The following is a 22,858-nucleotide window of genomic DNA, read 5'->3' as shown; positions in this document are numbered from 1 at the left end:
AAAGGAAAGCTGAGTTTATGTAACAGAAACAGAATATAGAACGTATGGCAAATAGTGTTTGTGATCTTTCTGCTCCCAAATTCTATTACCTGAAACTGAATTATTGTGTTTTGTTTCTGTTTGCAATCACTAACTCACTCTTTCCCCATGTCCCAGCCCAGCTGGTCATAGGTGAATGGATTTATACCTAGTGAGTCCAGCAATTGTTACAACAAGTTTAAAACTTTTTTAGAATTGATGACATGTCTGAGACTGGATGAGTAAACATCTAATAAAGTCACGTCTCTTAAGAAAAATGTCAAGTTAGTGTCATATAATGTGTATTTGATAATAGGTAACCTAATGTAAATATATGAAATAATTTTCACCACCTGACATAAACAGCTTTTCCTGAACTAGCCAGCTTTTCCATATAAAATGCTGTTATTTTACCAGTTATCACCACTGTTTTGCCAAATAAATTTTATAATGGCTATAAATGCAAAGTGTGACATGGCTACTTAAGCATTAGTGAAGTAACAGAGGGCATTTTCTTCTGATTCTGTGTAATTGAAATCAATGATGTTACCTGAAGATTAGTTTGATAGCACTAAAGGAATGCCATTTCCTTCCTTTCCCCCACACCTCTAATAGTCAAAATGTGTGGAATCAGGTGCGCATGGATTGCCAGTATGTGTGTGGCTGGAGTTTTACAATCATAAGGCTACCTTCTGCCTCAAATGGAGATCTACATCTCTTATCTCACAGACTGGAACAAGAGGATGTCACCTGCCCTGGCAGTGTCTGCATGGAAATGTCAGTTCATTGTGCTCTGGTAACAGCTCTGCCACGTCACAAGGATTTGTCAGGAGAAAAGTGTCCACAGCATGTTGTTGGTATAAAAGAAAAGGCAAATGGTATTATCAAAACCATTTAAATATTACAACAGTTTCAAAGGTGTTTGTTATGAGTGGAAAAGTATTTCCTGTCATGTACATGTAGAGGGAGTAAAATGAAGGTAAATCTTGTACACATGAACATTACTAAGGATTCTGGGCAAAGATGAATCAACTGCCAGGCAGCTACTTCATTTCCCATTCGCTAAGTTGATTTTGGTTCCTAAATGAGTTCTCTGAAGTTTTTACCAGAGGTGTGGCAGATGTCTGCATTTCGTCTGCACATTGATACCCCACACTTAATAGAAGTAAAGTTTCTAATACAGCAGTAAACTAAATCGATATGTATTCACAGGAGGAATTAAATGGCTTTCATGTCTGCTAAGTACTGATTATCCTGTACATGTTTGGGCATCTCCTTACTCTTTACGCCTGCTTTGTGGAGAAGCACTTCTCGTTTTGCTTTCTGAAGGTAATAATAATTTATCAGCTTAGCTGGCAGCATTTGAAAATGCATTTATTTCTCTAGCTCTTTTACTGTAACTTCTCCTCAGCCTCATCAGAATGATCATGACACCAAATTTGGCCTCAGCCTCTTTTTGTTAGAAACCCAACAGTTATTTCAGTGGATTTGTAAGGGTGCTCCTTTCTCTCTTCCTTTCTTACGCTGTTGCTTTGACTCCATAGCAAGCAGTCAGTTATCCTGAATACCATATACAAAATAATGTTAGAGTTCCCATTTGACTGATGATACCGGAAAACATCTCCCTGTGACACACCAGGCAAAACATACTTTCTTTTGTCACCTAGTGTCAAATGGAAATAGCATCTCAGTGTTTGGGTGTGGGACACCCTGTGTGTGTAATCATAGGAGCAGGCCCAGCACCAGGGCAGGAGTTCATTGCTACATGTGATAATTCCTAACTCGTGCCATTAAATAAGTAATGCACTTGTTATTGGGACACTAACCAGGAGCAGAGCAGCTGCATGCTCATTTTTCCATGCTCTGTGTACTGACAGTCCGTATGGGTGTGGTATTAAGACCTCACTGTCAGATTTTCCGGGTGACTTCAGTATTCCCAAGTGGCAAATCCCCAGATGGATAATGGAGGTCACCTCAAATGACTTACATCACTTGAAATAAGCTTTGGTAGTGGTGAGGTGACATCTTCTGAGCAGCTGGGCTAGTGAAACTTTTCACTCAGTGCATAGAAGTAATTGCCCTGCATGAACACGTTGAGAGTATCCTGAATAAAGCCTGATTATATGTGATGAGTAAGAGAACACACTTTAAGTGGCATATGCCTTTTAATTTTCCTCATAAGGAAATATACATGAATGTACTCTCACACAGCTCACTGGATTACAGCCTGAATGGTATTTTAATATTCGTGTCACTTTAGCTGAGGGCTGCATCACTGAAGCCCGGGGCCCCGGTAAGCACACCAGTTAATGGTGCATGCTGCCTGGCTTGGCTGGGAAGAGATTGCAGGATTCCTGCAAGTGCAGCTCTATTGACTATCTAAGGCCAGCTGATACAAAGTAGAACATTGCCACCTTTTGGCCATAAAGAAAAGGCATACTGTTCGAAAGCAGCAGCATGCAAGTTGAGGATGCTGCAGCAAAACTACTTAATAGTGTATTCATTTGTAATGTGACTGCTCTGTAATGATAGCCCAGTTCAGCAGAGGTTGGGAGGCATCGCGTGCTTTGATTGTGTGCATTTCATATGGTGGTGGTGTGTTTAGAGAGAATATATTATGCTACGTACTAATTATGTTTTCCTGAGGACTGAATTACATATGCGTTGTGAGGATAGTATGAAGGCTACCATGGTTACCATTGTGCACCCAGGAAATTATTTTATACAGTGCCAATTAATCTGAGGTAATGCTTGAGAGAGAAGAACATTGAATAAGGAATGCTAATGTCTTAGCTGAAAGATGGAAATTAGAAAGGCACAGCTTTTGTTGAAGGTTATATGCCAGGGTCAGCATTTATAAATGCATCCACCTGTAAGACTAAAACCAATAGTTCCATCTTACATAAAAACCTATACCTCTCTAGGCCTAATTGAAACACAAGACATGCTGGGGCTTTATCAGCAATGTTCTCTAAATAGGAATTTTTTCCCTTCTCATGGTTTAATGCCATATTCCCACAATTCAGACCATAATTGAGGGGGTTTGCTGTGTCAGAAAGAGGGTTTAGATGTCTTTGCATCCCTGCACAGGTTACTGTTGATAGGGACAAATCTCATGCCTCTGGCCAAAGGCTTCCAGATGATGAGGACTGAGTATAGTGCAGCTCTAACTCTTTCCTGTTCCTGACAGCTCAGTTTTGCTGATGTGATGTTGCTGACATGGCGCTTTAGTAACCTTGTCCCATCAGTGTGAGGTGTATGGCAAAATTGTGCTTGACAAGATGAACGTTTTAAAGCAGTTTCAGAACAGTGCAGACAAATTCGAGATGAGTTTAAAACCCCTTACATTTGTTTTTCACCATTTTGCAAAGATGTACGTAACATTGAACAGTCAGCATTTAATCTTTTGAAGAAATTCTGCCATTTCCTATGCATGAGCAGTTGGATTTAAAGTTATCTTAGCTAACTTTATACTGGAACAGTGGAGGGAATCCTTGTATCGTGCATTCTGCTGGCTGAGCAGCATCATGTTCTATGGGGCTGGCAATTTTTGACAAAAGAGTAATGGCACCAAACAGTTGGCAGGCAGTAACTTCAGATTCCACAGATGTTCTGGCAGTGAATAGTTGCCCAAGGCAGAAGCTGTGATGCTTCAGTGAGGGAACGTTTATCTCAAAAATTAGAAATTGTCTCTACACTGGTGAGACATAAATTTGATGGATGGACCACCCGGTGAATAAAGAATTGGCTTCATGGCTGCACGCAGAGAGTTGTGGTCAATGGCTCAATGTCGGCTGGAGACCAGTAACGAGTGGTGTCCCTCAGGGATCGGTGTTGGGACCGGTCTTGTTCAACATCTTTGTTGCTGACACAGACAGTGCGATTGAGTGCGCCCTCAGCAAGTTTGCCGATGACACCAAGCTGTGTGGTTCAGTTGATATGCTGGAGGGAAGGGATGCCATCCAGAGGGACCTTGACACGCTTGTGAGGTGGGCTGATGCCAACCTTATGAAGTTCAACCATGACAAGTGCAAGGTCCTACAGCTGGGTCGGAGCAATCCCAGGTACAGCCGCAGATTGGGCAAAGAAGAGATTCAGAGCGGCCCTGCGGAGAAGGAGTTAGGGGTGTTTGTCAACAAGAAACTGAACATCCAACCCTAACCATTCTATGATTCTGTAAAGTAAGCTACTAAAATGCATAGGCACCTTTTTAAAGTGTTGTTTGTTAACACAGTTCATTGGCTTCTGTGATTTGTAACTGTGGTATTACTATTTTTCATTAAAACTGATTTGCTGTACATAGTAAAGCACTTCAATGGAAGTGAAGCATTTTCAACGAATTTGGTGGATAAAAGAAAATACCAAGTTTCAGTAACTCTTCAGTGATAGCTACTTTTAAACTGATTCTACCACATTCTTAATACTCTAGTATTAAAAGTATGACTGAAGATGCTTAACATGGCAAGATTGATCACTCCTTTTACCAAATCCTATAATGAACATCTCTCTTGCAGTGCTCTGCAATAGAATTATGGTCGGGAGGATCTGTCTGCTGGAAGTAAAGGAGAAACATATTTTTTGCCTTCTTGCTTTGTCCTTCAGCAGAGCCTTGAGATTCACGTGCATCTTTTGTTTCCAAGAACATAGACTAATCAATATTTTTCCTGAAGCTTCTCATCAGAGATAATTGTTCACTCAAGGGGGTACAGCAGGAAAGTTGCAACAATGTAGGATGATCGAATATCATTAATTTTCTTACGAAGAATATTATATATTATGCGCACGCTTCCTTTCTCTAAGGAAACATTCTTCCAAGGCATTTTCAGAAGAAACTCCAGGTTACTAGCCAAACAATTTGAAAATGATCAGCTGCTGAGTCAGGTCCCATGTATTAATCTTTGTGCTGTAGCAAAACAGCTGTGCGGATGTTTAATGGGGAAATAAGGACTTTTCTTAACATCTAGTGAAGCAAGCTCACATCGAATCATCATGTTTGTGGCAAGGACATTTCTGTAACCTGTTGTCCTGGGTTCAGCAGTAGCAGTCATTTTTCTCCTTAGCAGCTGGTGCAGTGCTGTGGTTTTGACTTTCAGCCTGGGAACAGCGCTGATAACACCGATGGTTTTAGTTGCTGCTCAGTAATGTTCACTCTGGCCAAGGACTTTGTGAATTCCATGCTCTGCCAGGGAGGAGGGGAGGCCGGGAGGAAGCAGAGACAGGACACCTGACCCAAACTAGCCAAAGGGGTATTCCATACCACAGCACGTCATGCCCAGTATATAAACTGGGGGCAGTTACCCAGAAGGGCTAGATCACTGTTTGGATCGGGCTGGGTATCAGTTGGTGGGTGGTGAGCAGTTATATTCTCTTCCCTTGTCATTCCCCTTATCATTACTATTATTGGCGGTAGCAGCAGTGATTTGTGTTATACCTTAGTTACTAAACTGTTCTTATCTCAACCCGTGGGAGTTACATTCTTTTGATTGTCCTCCCCATCCCTCCGGGAGCCAGAGGGGAGGAAAAGGGGGGAGTGAGCGAGTGGCTACATGGTTCTGATTTATTGACCGGACTTAAACCACGACGCCTGTGTCAGTGGCATGTACATAACCTTAGAAAGGAGGTTTATATGATTATCTCATTATCTAATTTCAATAATCACTGTGCAAAAACCCAATGGAATTAATAGATCTAGAATTACGCACAGAAAACTTAGCTTTTCCTTCTGGTGAAATACGTATTTCTCTGGGCTTCTTTTTGTCGGTGAAATGGTTGCTTTCCAACAGTTTTTGTCACAATGCTTCCAGTTATTCCGGTGCTTCCAGTAATCCAGTTAATGTGATTTCATTGTCTGTGGGATGGAAAGAAATAATCCTGTAAAAACTTTGTGCAGGTTTTCCCTTAGCTCAAGCAGCAGGAACAGTTGACTTGTAAAGAACATGTTGTACCTGACCAAGTGAATGACTGTGGGCTCCAGGTAGGTCAGTTGTTGCCTGTGCTTGTGGGCTGGAAATGGCAGTGATGGGAGCAACATATTTCAGATAGTGATACACCAGGCGCAGCGGAGAAGGCATTTTTCAGAGCATCTGGTCCTTTGGATGGATGGACACACAGATGGAGGAGTTCTGAGTGACTGAACATTACTGAGGTTATTTAGCAAGCTGGCACAAATTTGTTTCTCCACTAGGAAGCCTGCAGTGGAGCTGAAGCCCATTACAGCTGAAAACCTGGAACTAAAAGGACAGAAGGTAATAGGGGAATACAAGGAAAACGGTATTAATTAATATTATTTTTAGGAGATTAACTTTTAAATTAAAATCTTAAGGTAATTAGTTGCAGAGGAAGTTTGCACATTAACAAAATGTAGGAAACTGTATAAAAGCAACTCAGTCTATTTACAGTCCAAATGAAAGTACATCAAATGGGTTTTTTTGCAGTTTATGATACTTCTAGAAACCAGGACTCATCCTCCAAACACAAATCACTTCAATGAGTTGAACAAAACAATAGTTGTTTGCTTGACAGTGGCTATTGCAGGGTAGTGTCTGGTAAATTATAGCCGCATTAATGAAATGCCAGATTGCCTACCTGTGGAATAACACACTGAATTACCCTTCCGAAGAAGGGTACCCACTGTTCTAATGGTGTCAGCTTATACCTCCCACTCTTTCTGCTTTACCAATTTATAAATTCCCTGATTTCTGGCAACTTTTGGGTTTGTATAATTTAGCATAGTAGAAAGCTAAGACTGGCAAGCAGTGTGCAACTGACAACACATCCAGCAATTGCTTTTGTGTTTTGGGGTACCTGTAAACACAGAATAAACCTGATTATTTTAGCATATTTGGTGATAGTGACAAAATCTGGTTTTTATTTTAGATTTTGCCTGTAGGCAGCAGGAAGAGGATGATGCTCTGTATTGGTTAACCTCTACTGAGGATGGAGGGAGCCAAGAACCACCATAAATATACTTACAGAAGATTGCCATGAATCTCTTTGTTTTGTAACACACTGTACGACTGTGGAAAAGAAGTTGGATTTGTGTATTGCCTGGTGAGCAATTACTTTATCCATTCTCCGTGAAAGATGCATTTTGTTGTCACGTTTGAGTGTTAAGACTTTTTACAAGGTCTTTTAAGGTACAACTCCATTTGGAATAACTTTAAGGTTATTCTGTCCTTAAGGCAGAAGGTAGTACAACTCTCTTCTACTTTCAGTGAAGTGTACGTAATGTAGAGGAAGACAGGGTTGCCAGTGAACTGAATTCTTCAGTGTGGAAGAAAAAGAGCCCCAGTGAGCAGACTTTTGCTCATTTGCTCCCAGCAGAGAAGTGACATTTGTTCTCTACAGCATTTTCTCTTGAGAGGACCAGTTATTGGCTTATGTCACAAGCAGTCTACCATTCCTCAGTGATATATTCCTTAAGGCATACATGGATCACTTTCAATACTCAGTGATCCAAATTCAACACTTATTGATTGTATGAAAGTGCTGTGGTGTGAGAACAGATATTGTTCTTGAGTATGTGTTAAAGTTCATCTGATTTTCTTTCTGGTGCAGTGCTGCTAGGTGTTTGTCCTAGTATACACTGCATGTGCGGATGTAGGTGTGTGTGTGTATATATACAGATAAGAAGCTGCTGAGGAAACTTAGAGGGGAAAAAAGAGGCTTATAGAAGGTGGAAGCAAGGACAGGCAGCCTGCAGAGAATACAGGGATGTTGTCTGGGAAGCTAGGGACCAGGTCAGGAAAACTAAGACCCAGTTAGAATTAAACTTGGCTAGGGAAGGGTTTCTGTAGGTACATTGTGAATAAAAGACAGACTAGGGACAAGGTGGGCCCTCTCCGGAAGCTACCAGGAGAACTGGCTACACAGGATTTGGAGAAGGCTGAGGTTCTGAATGACTTCTTTGCTTCAGTCTTCACTGGCAAAGGCTCTGACTGACTGCACCACCCAAGTCTTGGAAGACAGACACAGAGACTGTGAGAATGAAGACCTTGGGCCCACTGTAGGAGAGGATCTGGTTCGAGACCATCTTAAGAACCTGAATGTGCACAAGTCCATGGGACCTGATGAAATCCATCCACGGGTCCTGAAGGAGCTGGCGAGTGAAGTTGCTAAGCCACTGGCCATCGTATTTGAAAAATCATGGCAGTCAGGTGAAGTTCCCGAGGACTGGAAAAAGGGAAATATAACCCCCATCTTCAAGAAGAGGAAAATGGAAGACCCGGGGAATTACAGACCAGTCTCACCTCTGTGCCTGGTAAAATCTTGGAGCACATTCTCCTGGAAGGCATGCTAAGGCATGTGAAAAACAGCAAGGTGGTTGATGACAGCCAGCATGGCTTCATTAAGGGGAAATCCTGCCTGACCAGTTTGGTGGCGTTCTATGGGGGCTATGGAACAGATGGACAGGGGTAGAGCAGTTGATGTCATCTACCTGGACTTGTGCAAAGCGTTTGACACTGTCCCACACGACATCCTTCTCTCTAAATTGGAGAGACATCAATTTGATGGATGGACCACTCGGTGGATAAAGAACTGGCTGGATGGCCACACACAAAGAGTTGTGGTCAATGGCTCGATGTCTGGCTGGAGACCAGTAACGAGTGGTGTCCCTCAGGGATCGGTGTTGGGACCGGTCTTGTTTAACATCTTCATTGCTGACATGGGCAGTGGGATTGAGTGCGCCCTCAGCAAGTTTGCCGATGACACCAAGCTGTGTGGTCCGGTTGATACAATGGAGGGAAGGGATGCCATCCAGAGGGACCTTGTCATGCTTGTGAGGTGGGCTGATGATGCCAGCCTTATGAAGTTTAACCAGGTCAAGTGCAAGGTCCTACAGCTGCGTTGGGGCAATCCCAGGCACAGCTACAGACTGGGCAAAGAAGAGATTCAGAGCAGCCCTGAGGAGAAGGACTTGGGGGTGCTGGTCGATGAGAAAATGAACATGAGCCGGCAGTGTGCGCTCGCAGCCCAGAAAGCCAACCGTATCCTGGGCTGCATCAAAAGGAGCGTGACCAGCAGGGCGAAAGAGGTGATCCTGCCCCTCTACTCTGCTCTTGTGAGACCTCACCTGGAGCATTGTGTGCAGTTCTGGTGTCCTCAACACAAAAAGGACATGGAACTGCTGGAACAAGTCCAGAGGAGGCCACGAGGATGATCAGGGGACTGGAGCACCTCCTGTTTGAAGACAGGCTGAGGAAGTTGGGGCTGTTGAGCCTGGAGAAGAGAAGGCTGCGTGGAGACCTCATAGCAGCCTTCCAGTATCTGAAGGGGGCCTATAGGGATGCTGGGGAGGGACTCTTCGTCAGGGACTGTAGTGACAGGACAAGGGGTAACGGGTTAAAACTTGAACAGGGGAAGTTTAGATTGGATCTAAGGAGGAAATTCTTTCCTGTTAGGGTGGTGAGGCACTGGAATGGGTTGCCCAGGGAGGTTGTGAATGCTCCATCCCTGGCAGTGTTCAAGGGCAGGTTGGACAGAGCCTTGGGTGAGACGGTTTAGTGTGAGATGTCCCTGCCCATGGCAGGGAGGTTGGAACTGGATGATCTTATGGTCCTTTCCAACCCAAACCATTCTGTGAGGCTGTGATTCTATATATGTATTCTTACAAGAATAAAATGTTTCAGTGGTCTTTGACTATCAGTCAGCTGGCCCTAATTCTACCCAGCCCACTGCAACTGCCACAGACTTGCAAGTCTATCTAGGTAATGGGAATAGGAAGGGCTCCCCTTCTTCCCTTACCCTTTGCGGCTGCTTTAAGGGTAAGTAGCAGGCAACATATATATATATAAATAACAGACAGTATTGCTAACTTCTTTGTTGGTGTGAGGATGATTCACACAACCAAATTCAAGGCATGTTGAGGGGAAAAATTACAATGAGAAAGTGCTGTAATATTTAATTGAAAGCTTATGGGTGTTTCCCCACATCCCTTAGATCTCTGTTACTGGAGTTGACTTGTGACACTAACCTTCTTTTGCTCCTAGAGTAAAACATGTATTCTCTCTCCTATGTGAGGTTTTAGTAGTTCTGCTCCATTTTGCTTTTTTGAAGGAGCCTTTGTTGAGATTAACTGTGTAAGAATACAGTACAATAATTCACTGCTGTGGTACCTGTTGGGGTAAGGAAGCCTTATTAACTTGACTTGGGCTGTGGGCTGAGTGTCAGGAATACATACGATCGGCTGGAATTCGGCACAGACTGGGACTTGCACTTTTATTGTTGAGGTACTTGTATATTGCAATGCACTTCTGTCAGGATTGAGCACAAGGAGGGAAAAACAGGTTTAAAAACCATCTCAATCAAAGAATGGGGAGATAATGCATTTTGAACTTACTCCAGCCTGGACTCGTGGTGTTTTTAGCTTTTCTGGTTAAATACATTAAGCCAACTGTTGTTGTGTTTTATGCAGTACATTAAACAACTTAATCATACTGTCCTCTCTTGCATTAATAAATTTAGCATTTGTATTCCTGAAGCAGCTGTTTTCTTCTCTTGCTCTATTTCAGTTCTTCTTCAGAATACAAATTTCAGCTCATTTCCATTTTTTCCAGACCTAACACTTTAAAAGTTTTGTTTTCCTTTTGCTGGTCTGTTGGAGGTTTTTTTTTAACCTTCTAGTCCAAAAGTGGAGTGCTTTGAGGAACACTGCTGCACATTTCCAATAAATAATCCCTTTGGTTCTATTTCCCAGTACACTTGAACATCCTTCTGGAAGGAAGGTGTCCTGTGTCCTGGGGCAGTATCTTGGAGACAGAAGAGCTTGTTCCTCATCTTGAGTTTTACTCGATTGCTTTCATGCAGGACTAATTGCCATGTTTTCACAGGTAAGTGCTCGTTCTGGGTGCACATCAGTTTTCACACACCAAAGAATAAGGTTACAGAGATGGAACTTTTAAAATGGAAGCTAACAGAGTCTATGCTACGTCCTGAATACCTCAGATCCAAAATACCATCAATTAGGCAGTGTTGGGTTTTGGTCATAGGTGCAGATACTGATCGATCCCACCCATTGCTGCAGAACCAAGTGCTGTACAGTGAAGTCTGCTTCCCTTTAAAATCTGAAAAAGATTGCTTAAACGAGGTAACTTTATATCTCAACCTTGTATCAAACACTTTAACATGGATATTGTTTTCCAGGCCTTTTTTTCAACTCTGGACTTGTAAAGGCTATCAGGGCTGCGTGCTCAAGAAGCTGGGAGGTGATGCAGCTGGGACAGGGCTATCCCATACCATATCACATTGTGCTTGGCAATGAAAGCTCCTGGTAAGGAGAGGGCAGGGGGGACATCCAGGGTTATGGTCTTTGTCTTACCAATTGTTAAATGTGACAGAGCCCTGCCTTGCAGAGCAGTGGTGTGGGAAATCTTGTCTGATACATCTGAAAATGCTGCTCCAAGGATACTTGTGATGCATTCCTATTGCCACCCGGACAGTGACCAACTGTCCTGCTAGAGGGATTTCATTCCAGCATGTAAGTGTTACTATATGCCAAGATAATGATTAGTTTTATTATTATTTAAACAGTCTCTCTGTGTAGAAAAGGGGGTAAGCAAAGGATGAAGCTGAGGAACAATCTAACAGGTTAGAGGTCAATTTTGCAGTACTCATTTAGTCTACTATAGAAGTAGACTGCTGACTAAGATTTTGCGTTTCTTATGTGCACACCACAGTGAGTGTTATGTGGCGATGTCTGAAAGTGCAGTATATCTTAAAACAGGAGGGAGCAATTTAGAAAGAATTGCTTGTAGCTTTTTAAGTTTTAAACACAGCCTTCCTGGGAGTTTTGCATACTATTATCAGGCCAAAACATCATTTTAACGCTGTAGGAATTAACACAACATGTTCCACAAAGACTCAAGGAAGCTGTCTAAAGTTCTAACATTAGTAATGCTTGAGGAAAAAACTTCTGCAAACACTGCAGGATACTGCAAATTGCAGTACTGGAATCTATTTTATTTTAGCTGACTACCGTCTAGTGCTCTACTGTTATTTTTCCTCAGATCCTGCTTTTGTGTGCTACATGAAGGAAAGCGTATGTTTTGTTTTATTGCCTTTACTGTGCCAGCAAACATGCAGAATAAGAATGACTGATGTTCTGTGAGATTTCTTATCTTTCATGATATGATTTCTTTAACAGCCATTCTTACTCTTCTCTGTATGTATTCTTGGTGCTGAATGCAATTCATCATTGCACATCTTTTTTTCTTTCTACTGTTCTCTGTGTTTTTGACTTTGTCTGGCTTAGAGGACAGCAAAGTTGTAGCGATGATTGTTAGGAAAAGGAAAGGCAAAATGAGAGCTTTCATTATTGTTTACACAGGGCTATTTTGCCCAAGGTGGTTGTGAGTGCTCCATCCCTGCAGTGTTCAAGGCCAGGTTGGATGAAGTTTTGGGTGGGATGGCTTAGTGTGAGGTGTCCCTGCCCATGGCAGGGGGGTTGGAACTAGATGATCTTGAGGTCCTTTGCAACCCTAACTATTCTATGATTCTATGATTTTCTCACATCAGGTATTAACAAACCTTTAATAGAAACCCATGATTTATTTTGTGAGGTCATTATTAAGGAAAGGCTTGGGTCTGAGGGTCTTTCTCCCCTTCTCCTCCTTCCCCTCCAAAAAAAGGGTGGGGGGGGATACACGATACATATGCATTAATAAGAGGAGATTGCAGTCTTGTCCAGGATTGGAAAATGAGGGACTGGTTTGTTAATTCCTTGTTTCCTGTGCTGAGAATTTCCACAAAGGTTTTGGCTCTACCTATTGACGGAACAACTGGAACACCTCCAGTGAGCTTAATTTACCATAAGCCACTTCATAACCATACATTCAAAGTAAGTGTCAGTTTGTTGCAAAGTGCATAAAAAGGTGAAGGTATCTTAATTGTTTGTACTATTTATGGATCATACTTGTAACAGGACTGTATTGATGCAGAGATTGCTATAGATGGAGAGTGACAGTGTTTACACTGAGGAGGTTTAAAAGCCCACCTTGCAATTATAAAGTTGCTTTACTGCCTTAGGAGGTCATTACCTGTATAAAGACATTACAGCAAAGGGCAATGAAAAGGAATGAGTCAAAGTGGTTTTTATAGAAGTCACCCAGCAGGTCAGCAGTAGAGTAAGGAATAAATTTCAAGTCCTGTGAGTCCCAGACCAACGTCTTTGAAGCAAATTCTGCTGTTCCAGAAATCTCATTATTGACTGAACAGACCATATGAATGTAGTTGTGTTACACACATTGTACCAGTTGGCAATCACTGTGCTGTGTTTAAAAACCTCAGTGTGTTAAATCTGATTAACCATCACCTGTGTCTGATTATCAAAAAATTCATGACAGATGGAATGTCATCAATACTGGCATGCTATGATCTCTTCTGAACTAAACACATCTGGAATCTAAAGTTATGGCAGAGTTGTAAGCACTCACTGCCAGAGCTGGCAATAGAAGTGTATTGAAAACCCTGAAGGTTGGGCAGGAGGATTCTGCATGATTCTTTCAGGCTTCCTAGGTTGTTTTAACCAGTGCTCAGAAACTAGAAACTTAACTTGTGGTTATACTACTCTAACCATTCTGTGAAGAACACTTTAAAATTACAGAAAAAGTTACAACTGTGTCACTCTTTATTGATGCAAAAATTACACACATGCTTACAAAAATAACTAGAAAAAATCAGCTAAAATTATTGTTCCTTTTTACAGACTTATAGCACCTAGTTGAAAGCATAGTGGAGAGAAAAGCTTTTCTCATAAGCACTTACCTGGGGAAAAGATCTGGCAGAGATGGGGTAGATGAAGAGTCTAATACAAAATGTGGAAAAGCTTGTCTAGCTTTCATTAATGCCGTCTTCTCACTTAGTCTCTCTTCCCTCCCTGAAGGCCAACCTGTAAGTGGAAGTAGACAACTGCAAAGTAATTTGCAGCTGGCTGACAGTCTGTACAAAAACATCCTGAATGTCTAAAACTTCCGTGGAAAAAATAATTGTAAAATCAATTTCATGCACCACCGAGATTATGGGACACTTCACAAACAGACCAGGATTAAAATACTCAGTCATAGCTTAGGCTGGTCAAAGATGATGACTTCCTTAATTGGGATTGAGACATGTCATTTAGTATCATATGACCCTTATAAAGAAGAATTCTCCCAAATACTGGTGTATCTGAAGATCCTTATGACAGATATTTTGATAATTACATTAAACGGCTGGGATAAAGAACATGGAGGGTATTCATTCTCGTGTGGTTGGAGATGGCCCTAATCACCCACAAAGCATAGCTGAGAAGAAGCAGCTTTAATAGTTAAAGCAGAGTTCAGTAGACAAAGAGGTCTCTAACATTTCCTCTGAGTATCACAATGAACTATGTTGACAGGTAGGGATGAAAACTGGTTACTATTTTGATAACCCTAATTACTGGTGGTAACAGACATGACCACTCCATCAGTATGTTATTTCTTGCTTAGAAATGCTGTCAGGTACCTGAAGTGCAGCCATGATAGGAAGTTTCAAGAGGAAGATAGCCCACATGGATTTGAGATGTTAATTTAAATTCAGATACTGCTACATAATAAAAAGTACACAGAAATGTAAGAACATGAAAACTGTTAAAATTTATCACCGGTAACAGTATGGATGATTATATTTGGCATCTATTGCAGAACATACCTGTGAAACAGGAATTACCATCTAAATGACTACAACTCCCACAGAGATGATGGAATGTATTTATTAAGTAACTGACAAGCTGATAACAAAGACCGATATGACTGCAACTCCAGGTTTGTCAATTTAAAGTAACAATACTAAATAAACAGCATACAGGAACATAAATAAGCCTTAGCTGTTGTAAGGGGTGAATGTGGCAGGGTGCTGGTAGCTGGGGGAGCTGCAGGAGAGGGTCTTTGTGGGAAGAGGGTAGGGCTACCCACACCAGGGACAACTGAGCCCATCAGCATATTCATTTAACATGAAACATAGTTATAGAGAATTTATGATACAGTCACAGCAACGAAGTGTTGTATTTGGTGATCAAGAAACCTTTCAGTCCCTATGTTTATAATGATTATGCAAAAATTCCTCTTCAGCTGTATGTTAACAAATATGTATGCCAGGCTCCTGAGAAGACTATGGTTATATGCAATGTCATCTATCCTGAGATTATCCTTATACACATGTTAAAACTTTCAGGTATTTATATGTATTTTCTTGGTCTATTTTATTTTTATGAGGTGAATCATACAAACTGTGAAACATGGAGCTTAAAATCAAGTGGGGGTTACTGCTACAGGATAGTGGTACGGATTCCACTTTTCCCCTACTTCCAAGGGAATTTTGTGCAGTGGTTAAGGCTGAACCCTGGGACGTCACTGCTGTCACCCAGAGATCTGGATGTCAGATTGCAGTGGGAATAGAAGGCTTCAAAGACAGAGAAAATGCCTGGAGCTTATTCTTCTGTTTAATCGATCAGGAAGAAACTCCTTAACTTGAAAGAAACAGGAAATTGAAAAGAACTTGGTTGTGCCAGTTTTTATACACAGGCCTTTGACCACCCAAGGCTTGGTGCAAGCTTGAGAATATCAATAGATTTGGACTGCAGGTGCTGGTTTTATTTTTCACTGTTTTGCTTGAACTGCTGGTAGAGAAGGGGTCCAGGTAGAATTTATCATTTTCTGATTTCTGTTGTGCTAGGAATTGTTCAGCCAAACACTCTACTTGTATATACACACAGACACCTGGCACAGGAGAAAGACAACTCCAGTTTCTGACACAGGACTTTGTCTTTTGTCAAAACTTCTGGAACGAATCAGATGGGAAATTTACTCAGATACTTAATTGGAATATTTTTTGGAAGTAAACCAAGCAAATGCACTTTTCCTGACATCGTGTGTGAGCTACAGTGTTAAGAATATAAATCCAGTGGTTTTTCTTAGGTATTAAACAGTTCAACAGGCTGACAAACTGTGTCTGAATAATGGAAGCATAACACAGTTTTGTGTGCCTGCAGCCCCGGTATTTATATATGCATATACACACATATACATACACATATACACACATATATATACACACATAAGGATGCTTTACAGGCAGTCCTTAGCCAGCAGGCTAAGAAAGATAATTTCAGGACATAGCTTCATTATGATCTTGAGGAAGGGGTGGTGTATCAGATGTGGATGTAATGTTGTCCTCGAAAGGACCGTATTACTCGCTATCAGATAATTTCTGTTTTCTCCAGTCTCTTCTGGTTCATGCCACTTGGAAAAAACACAGACCACACCTCAAGTCTGCCAAGTAATGGCTCAAATGCATATAAAGCAGGAAAGCTTAGGTGAAACTGTTGTGACCAAAAGGTGAAAGGAGCATCACAGCCACAAAACTGCTTCTCTGCTATTAGGCTGGCATGAAAAGAGATGGAGATTATTGCATATTTGCTCCCAAAATCTTGGTGGTCCACTGAGAAGTTTAAAATACTAGCATAAATGCACTAGGCTTCTATTATGCCTGCACCTATAGCTCCCAAAATGTTTCAATTATAAAAGAAAGGTTTTGGAAAAAAGCCTATTGCTGAAAATAAAACTGATTCCAGCAAAGTAATGGTTGATCGGTAGTGCTGTAAGGGTTGTGAGTGTGTAATCATGTAGCACAGTCACACAGTTACATCTGAAATAGAAGTTAGAGGCAAACCTTTGCTATTAGAGTTGACCAGGATTTTTTCCAAGATTAGTTTCATCAGAAAGTGACAATTTATTAAGAGGTTTGAAGAAAAGGTCAGTTTCTCATAAAGCTTCAGAAGGAAAGTTATTTCAGGTCCATCATGAATACCTGATAATGAGAAGCCTAGCAGCCTAGTTCTTATGGTGTTCATTAAGGGGTGAGAGAAGCAAGACCTTAGGTTTGACTGAGTGGCTATTCCTGTCTTCTCCCTCAGAAAACTTCAGGTTTAGCAGAAATCCAGGAAGCGAGTAAGTAAAAAAGAACACTATAAACTTTCCGCACAGATGTCTTGCAGCAGTTCTTGTAGCTCCAGTCATAGTTTTCATGAGCATACCCCCTCCAAACAGTGCCTCCCTCACTTTTTATCATTAGCTCAGTGAATTACTTTACAGCAGTTTTATTTTCAGTGTTGCCTTTTTCCCAGTGGAAGTGATCATTTGATGAATGAAGAGGGAAGTACCCACTGAATCCTGAAATAGCTACGCACAGAAGCCTCAGGTAGTAGCCTGCTTTTACACTGACTTTAAAATGCCTTCCCCTTCCCTTCCTGGGATCATTCTGTCCAGTCAAGTGTGCTGAAGTTTTGAATTCTGAGTGCTCTCAAGTTCTTCTTGCAGAATTAAAGTAAAAACCATTGCCTTTGTGACTTACTATAATAGTAGTATGAGAGCACAACTATTTTGTTAAGAATGCAGTTGAAATCGAGTGCCAGTGCAGTGGCTCATTAGACCACTGCAGCAATGAACTTTTCTCTTAGGCCAGAAGCAAATAATAGATTCAGCTATAGGTTTTTCTCTTATTTCATCTTTCTTGGATATCTTTATTTTCAGAGGGAACCATGTAATGTCTTTACATTGATCAAAGTGAAAGCAAAAATACTGGTTAAAGAACTCGGTAGGTGTTTGAAAGCACCTACTACAGTTTGCCAGCATCTGAATTTTTGTCAGGTATCCCCATATATTTGATTTTTGCCTTTAGCAGCTGTTCCAAGTCAGAGACAGGCCTTGACTTGTATAAATTAGTACTGATTTGTCCCTCAGTAGCTGGGATACATGCTTGTTCAAATAAACACAGCATCCAGTTCGGAGGTCATAATTACTCTGTGTTGAACTTACCAGTCACAGGGCTGCAGTCCTGTCTATAGTCAGAACAGCTCACAGCTGTGCTGAATATAGATGCTCAGATCTGGTCTATTGCTAGAGACAAGAGGAGGATGTCATTTATAAAAAAATCAGAAAGTTATTTTGCTGAAAAAGCACTGAATTAACCAACTTTACGGTATTGTCTTTGCATCGGGAGGAAAAAGTCCCCATGCAGATGCTGAAATGTATCCAAGACAGAATAGTAATAGTGTGCTTTCACAAAGATGTGAAGTGTGTATTTCTTCTTAAGTGAAGAGGGAAATGTATGCTCCTGGGTCTGCTTTTATTGTGGCATTTATTATTAGCCTTTGTTGCTATTTCTATACTTAAGTAGAAGAGAGGGCAAGACAAATAACTAAAAGCCGTTCTGACAGAGTCAGACAAGTCTGCAAAATATCAGTATCAAAACTCATGTAGGTCTCTAGCCATGGTATGAACAATTATGAATTTGTAACATTTTCTATTAGTGTAAAAACGTCAGTAGTGAATGGCACTACACATTTACAGGCAAACACTGTCAAAAAGGTGTGATGCCTGTTTTCAGGATGTTTGAAATGCCCATAGGCAATCTAACAGATGGATAGATGCCATTTATCTTGTTTGTAGGATGAGCTTAGAAGCTTTTTTTTAATCCTTTGCTGCTGCTTCGTTCATTCTCTGCACTTCTCCTGTATGCCATGTAAGTGCGCGACTCAAATACAACATGAAAGAAATTTAAGTGTACGCTTCATAAGTATTTTTGAATACCCAGATGATGGAGACATACACTACATCAAGTCAGACTTTATAACCTTTGTCCCTCTCAAAAAACTAAGAAAGCCTTTTAGAATATAAAGTGGACTTCGGCTGCAGTGTCGTCTGGCAACTGCTTCTGACTGCCACAGCACATTTGTAGCTAAACTGACAGTGCAGATTCTCTAAACATCCACGCAAAGCCAAGTTTATCGCATCCTGGTTCTTGATGTTTGTAAATTAGTCTTGCTTCTCTCTCATAAAAACCCTTGTAGCAGAACTGAGCATTCAGCAGTTCTATGACAGGAGACACTTATTTTGGAAGCACAACTTTTTTTTTGTTCAAATTATCTTGTTGACAAGAGGCAAACCATGCTGGAGTCACTCAGGATGTTACCTGCTATGTGACAAAAACAGTCTGCTCTATCACTTGCTGTTTTAACATGCGGTGCTTTTGTAGAGGAAGGTACTTTATAAGCTGACATCTTTATGCCACTTCACACCTTTATATCTCAAAAATATTAAACTACAAGTCAGTACTTGAAAGTGATTCCACTTCTTCTGAAAAGCTCAAAATTAAGCTTTTGTCCCAATTTTGACCCATCTTCAGATTGACATCCTTCTCAGTTCAAAGTTGAAAATGCTTCAAACTGTTAGTATCTTCTGTTACAAGAAGGTAAAACTAAAGATCACCATTTGTTTATATAAGATTTAGGCTCTATTCCTCTGAATTAGATTAAACTAAAATCAAATTGACACTCTTGCTTTAGTTTCAAGTGCTCTGCTAGCGGGTTCATGTTATGAAGCATTACAGTTTAAGACCAGAAAGGAAAACAGTATTGAATCAGTTTATCTGCTATCGCAAAGAGAATAAGAGCACAGAATTGCTCTTTCAACTCAAAAACTACAAACTATTTTAAAGTGTGTTGAAGCGGATGCTGGAGAGGGACTATTCGTTGGGACTGTAGTGACAGGACAAGGGGTAACATGTTAAAACCTAAACAGGGGAAGTTTAGATTGGATATAAGGAAGAAGTTCTTTACTGTAAGGGTGGTGAGGCACTGGAATGGGTTGCCCAGGGAAGATGTGAATGCTCCATCCCTGGCAGTGTTCAAGGCCAGGCTGGACAGAGCCTTGGGTGAGATGGTTTAGTGTGAGGTGTCCCTGCCCACGGCAGGGGGATTGGAACTGGATGATCTTAAAGTCCTTTCCAACCCGAACTATTCTATGATTCTATGAGTCTATGCCAAGCACCAGTGATTGAAAGCCAAGCGAAATGCAGGCAGTGTTCTTGCCCTCCCAGCAGCCTTCTTAAAACCTTCAGTCCTTCCCCAAATGTTTACTTGGCAGTCCTACCAGCAAGCAGCAAAAGGAATGCCTATAGTTCCACAATTAGCAAAAAAGCCCCAAACCCAGACAAGGGCCTAAAACCCCGTGCCCCTGATTCCACACAGCTCTGCAGCACTGGTACACACCAGAGCCTAGCTGCTGCAATCAGAATTCTCACAACGCTGTACAGGGAGGAAAGGGAGCTGGAGTGATAGTTTTCTCTTGGAAGCACAGGACTTCAAACAAAGAGTGAGACATTCTAAAGTTTTGTCCCTTTTACATAATTTTAAGTGTAGTGTTGTTTTCCAATGTTCAAAAGAAAAACTATTCTAAGCAATACACTTTCCATGGTAAGTACTGCAGTAATGCTCTTGAGCACAGATTCTGATTAAAGAGTGGTGAGCCTTGCTGTTAGTAGCCCATTTGCTAGCCTCTCTGCAGAGACAAACAGGGATTTTACATCTGTGCTTTTCTCTAAGAGCAGTTAGTGACATGAAAAGATTTGATTTGTAAATGTCTAAGGCAATAGACTTCATCTTTATAGCACAAAGAGAAAGGAAGCATGAAGCAGTGAATTGCACAGCTGCCTAGAGAAGAACCACATTCTTTTCCAATATCGCCATTTATCAGACAGATGAAACAGGGAAATTTCTGTGAGGATTGTCTCAATAGCAGCACAGAATATATACACTACCTCCTCAAGCATGTGCAGATTTAATGAGTTTCCACCTGCCAACAAAAGCTGAAGTTCTGCAGATTTCCTCACACATCCCCCCCCCCCTTTATTTACACTTAGTAAAAACTTATCATTCAGTGTGCTCTAAGTTTATACAGTGGCCTGAATCCATGTTGTGGTTTAAACCTATCCACACAGCTCGTTCACTCACTCCCCCCCTCTTTTCTCCCTTTTTGTTCCCCCCCCCCCCCCACCTCTGCTCCCGGAGGGATGGGGAGGAGAATCGAGAGAATGTAATTCCCACGGGTTGAGATAAGAACAGCCCAGTAACTAAGGTATAACACAAATCACTGCTGCTACCGCCAATGATAATATTGATAAGAGAAAATAACAAGAGAAGAGAATACAATACCACCGCTGAATGAGTTCGACCGCCCCCCGAAGACAGCCCGTGTCCTTCCGGGTAACTCCCAGTTACCTCCCTGGGCATGACGTGCTGTGGTATGGAATACCTCTTTGGCTAGCTCTGGTGTCCTGTCTCTGCTTCCTCCCGGCCTCCCCTCGTCCCTGGCAGAGCATGAGACTCACAAAGTCCTTAGCCAGAATAAACATTACTTAACACCAATTGTTTTTAATTGTTGCTATCAGCTCTGTTCCCAGGCTGGAAGTCAAAACACAGCACTGCACCAGCTACTAAGAAGGAGAAAAACGGCTACTGGTGAACCCAGGACAATCCATTACATAAAGAATCAATCAATAATCACCCTTTTTTGGTAAGAATAAATAATCACTCTTTTTTTTTTTACTAAGACTCAATAATCATCAGTAATCATCCTTTGTTTTTAGGGCATAGACATCTAAAAGTTCATATATGTCAGGAACACACTGTCCAAATGCTCAAGTTTATTAAGTATAAATAGTTTTCCAAGAGATTCTTTATCCCAGGTTTTGTTGTTTGTATCTGCAGATATCTAAAAATTGCCATGAGCTTGTACATATTATGGCTGTAATTGTCCTTAATAAACTTGCATATTTGGACAGTGTGAAGAGCATGTTCTTGGTAGGACATACTTGTTATCAGCTGGGAAGACTTAAATGGAATATATTTTAAGGCATTAAGATGTTTTTTCTTTAACTCTCTATGGATGTGGTCAGCACACAGTGGTAATGGTGTAGGCACTGCTCTTACAGTTCTAAGGAGTTCAGGCACTGGGGTAGATGGGAGCTTTATCTGGAAATGGCAAGGGGTTTCAATCTAAATTTCAGTTGCTCAGTTACTTTTATCCTGTATTGAAGTCAGTTATAGAAAACAACAAAGGAAATAAAATTATAGGCAGAGCAGTGTTAATAATTTAAAAATAATTCAGTGGTAACACTGATAGAATGTATGAAACTTTAAAGTGAGCTAGACAAAGACGATAATGTTATCCTTGCATAAACCACTTAGATATTGATAGATATTGCTATTTCCCTTAGAAGAGTTTTGGTAGCTATCTTAAAGGAACTGTCCTTTGAGCATAAAACCAGTAGAGATGAATTAGAACACAGAGCATTCCCCATTAAGTTACATTGGGCTACCAGAACTAAAATCATTTTAGTGCAGCTGAGGAAGTCAGACCATTCTGGAAATAGCATCCCCTGATCTTCTTACAGATAAATGGGCAAAAGACTCAGAACTAGCATTAATTTGAAAAATTGCTTTTTATATCCAGTAATAAAATATGCAAATATATAAAATCTTTCCCTAGCCCACGTTTAAGTTATCTGAAACAACTCTTTATGTATTTCTTTAGATTTTAAGTCAGTTTTAATTAAATGTTTTACTTCTCATGAAATCAGAGACCTCTGAAAACCTCAACTCCAGTCAAGTATTTGAAGATAAATTTCACAGAAATACAGAAATTAAACTTGGACAAATTACTGTTTCTTTCAAAGAAGCTTCACACACCTAAGTTACAGTCTTTAAACTATGACTCATGTTATATCACACATAAAGTCCAAATTCTGTGGCGGTCTCTCACCTGGTAAGATGGTAAGAATCAGAAAAACTTGTAGTTTAAAGCATCCTCCATAATACGTTGGGACAAAAATGGAAAAGTATTTTTAAAGTATACGATAAGGGGTTTTAAATCAAGTATTTACATCCGCTGTTGTTTATCGAGGCTCCAATGTCCATTTGTGTTCTGTTCAGTCACTACAAACAGTAGGCAGTAAATATCATCTGTGTACTGTATTGTACATTAAC

General features: G+C 40.9%; 1 long non-coding RNA gene across 1 annotated transcript in view; it reads left to right on the top strand.

Annotated features, from left to right (window-relative positions):
* Nucleotides 1–6,088: 6,088 nt before the first annotated feature.
* LOC136019496 (uncharacterized) overlaps nucleotides 6,089–22,858 on the top strand; it is a 30,552-nt gene continuing 13,782 nt past the window's right edge. Inside the window, exons 1-7 of the long non-coding RNA XR_010614911.1 lie at nucleotides 6,089–6,263; nucleotides 6,895–7,068; nucleotides 10,715–10,847; nucleotides 11,161–11,287; nucleotides 14,679–14,798; nucleotides 17,159–17,232; nucleotides 21,262–21,386. This is a non-coding gene — a long non-coding RNA (uncharacterized LOC136019496). The remainder of the gene's footprint in view (nucleotides 6,264–6,894; nucleotides 7,069–10,714; nucleotides 10,848–11,160; nucleotides 11,288–14,678; nucleotides 14,799–17,158; nucleotides 17,233–21,261; nucleotides 21,387–22,858) is intronic.

Source organism: Lathamus discolor, chromosome 9, assembly GCF_037157495.1.
Source record: "Lathamus discolor isolate bLatDis1 chromosome 9, bLatDis1.hap1, whole genome shotgun sequence".
NCBI classification, from domain to species: Eukaryota; Metazoa; Chordata; class Aves; order Psittaciformes; family Psittacidae; genus Lathamus; species Lathamus discolor.
This window is presented reverse-complemented; position numbering and strand designations above follow the sequence as displayed.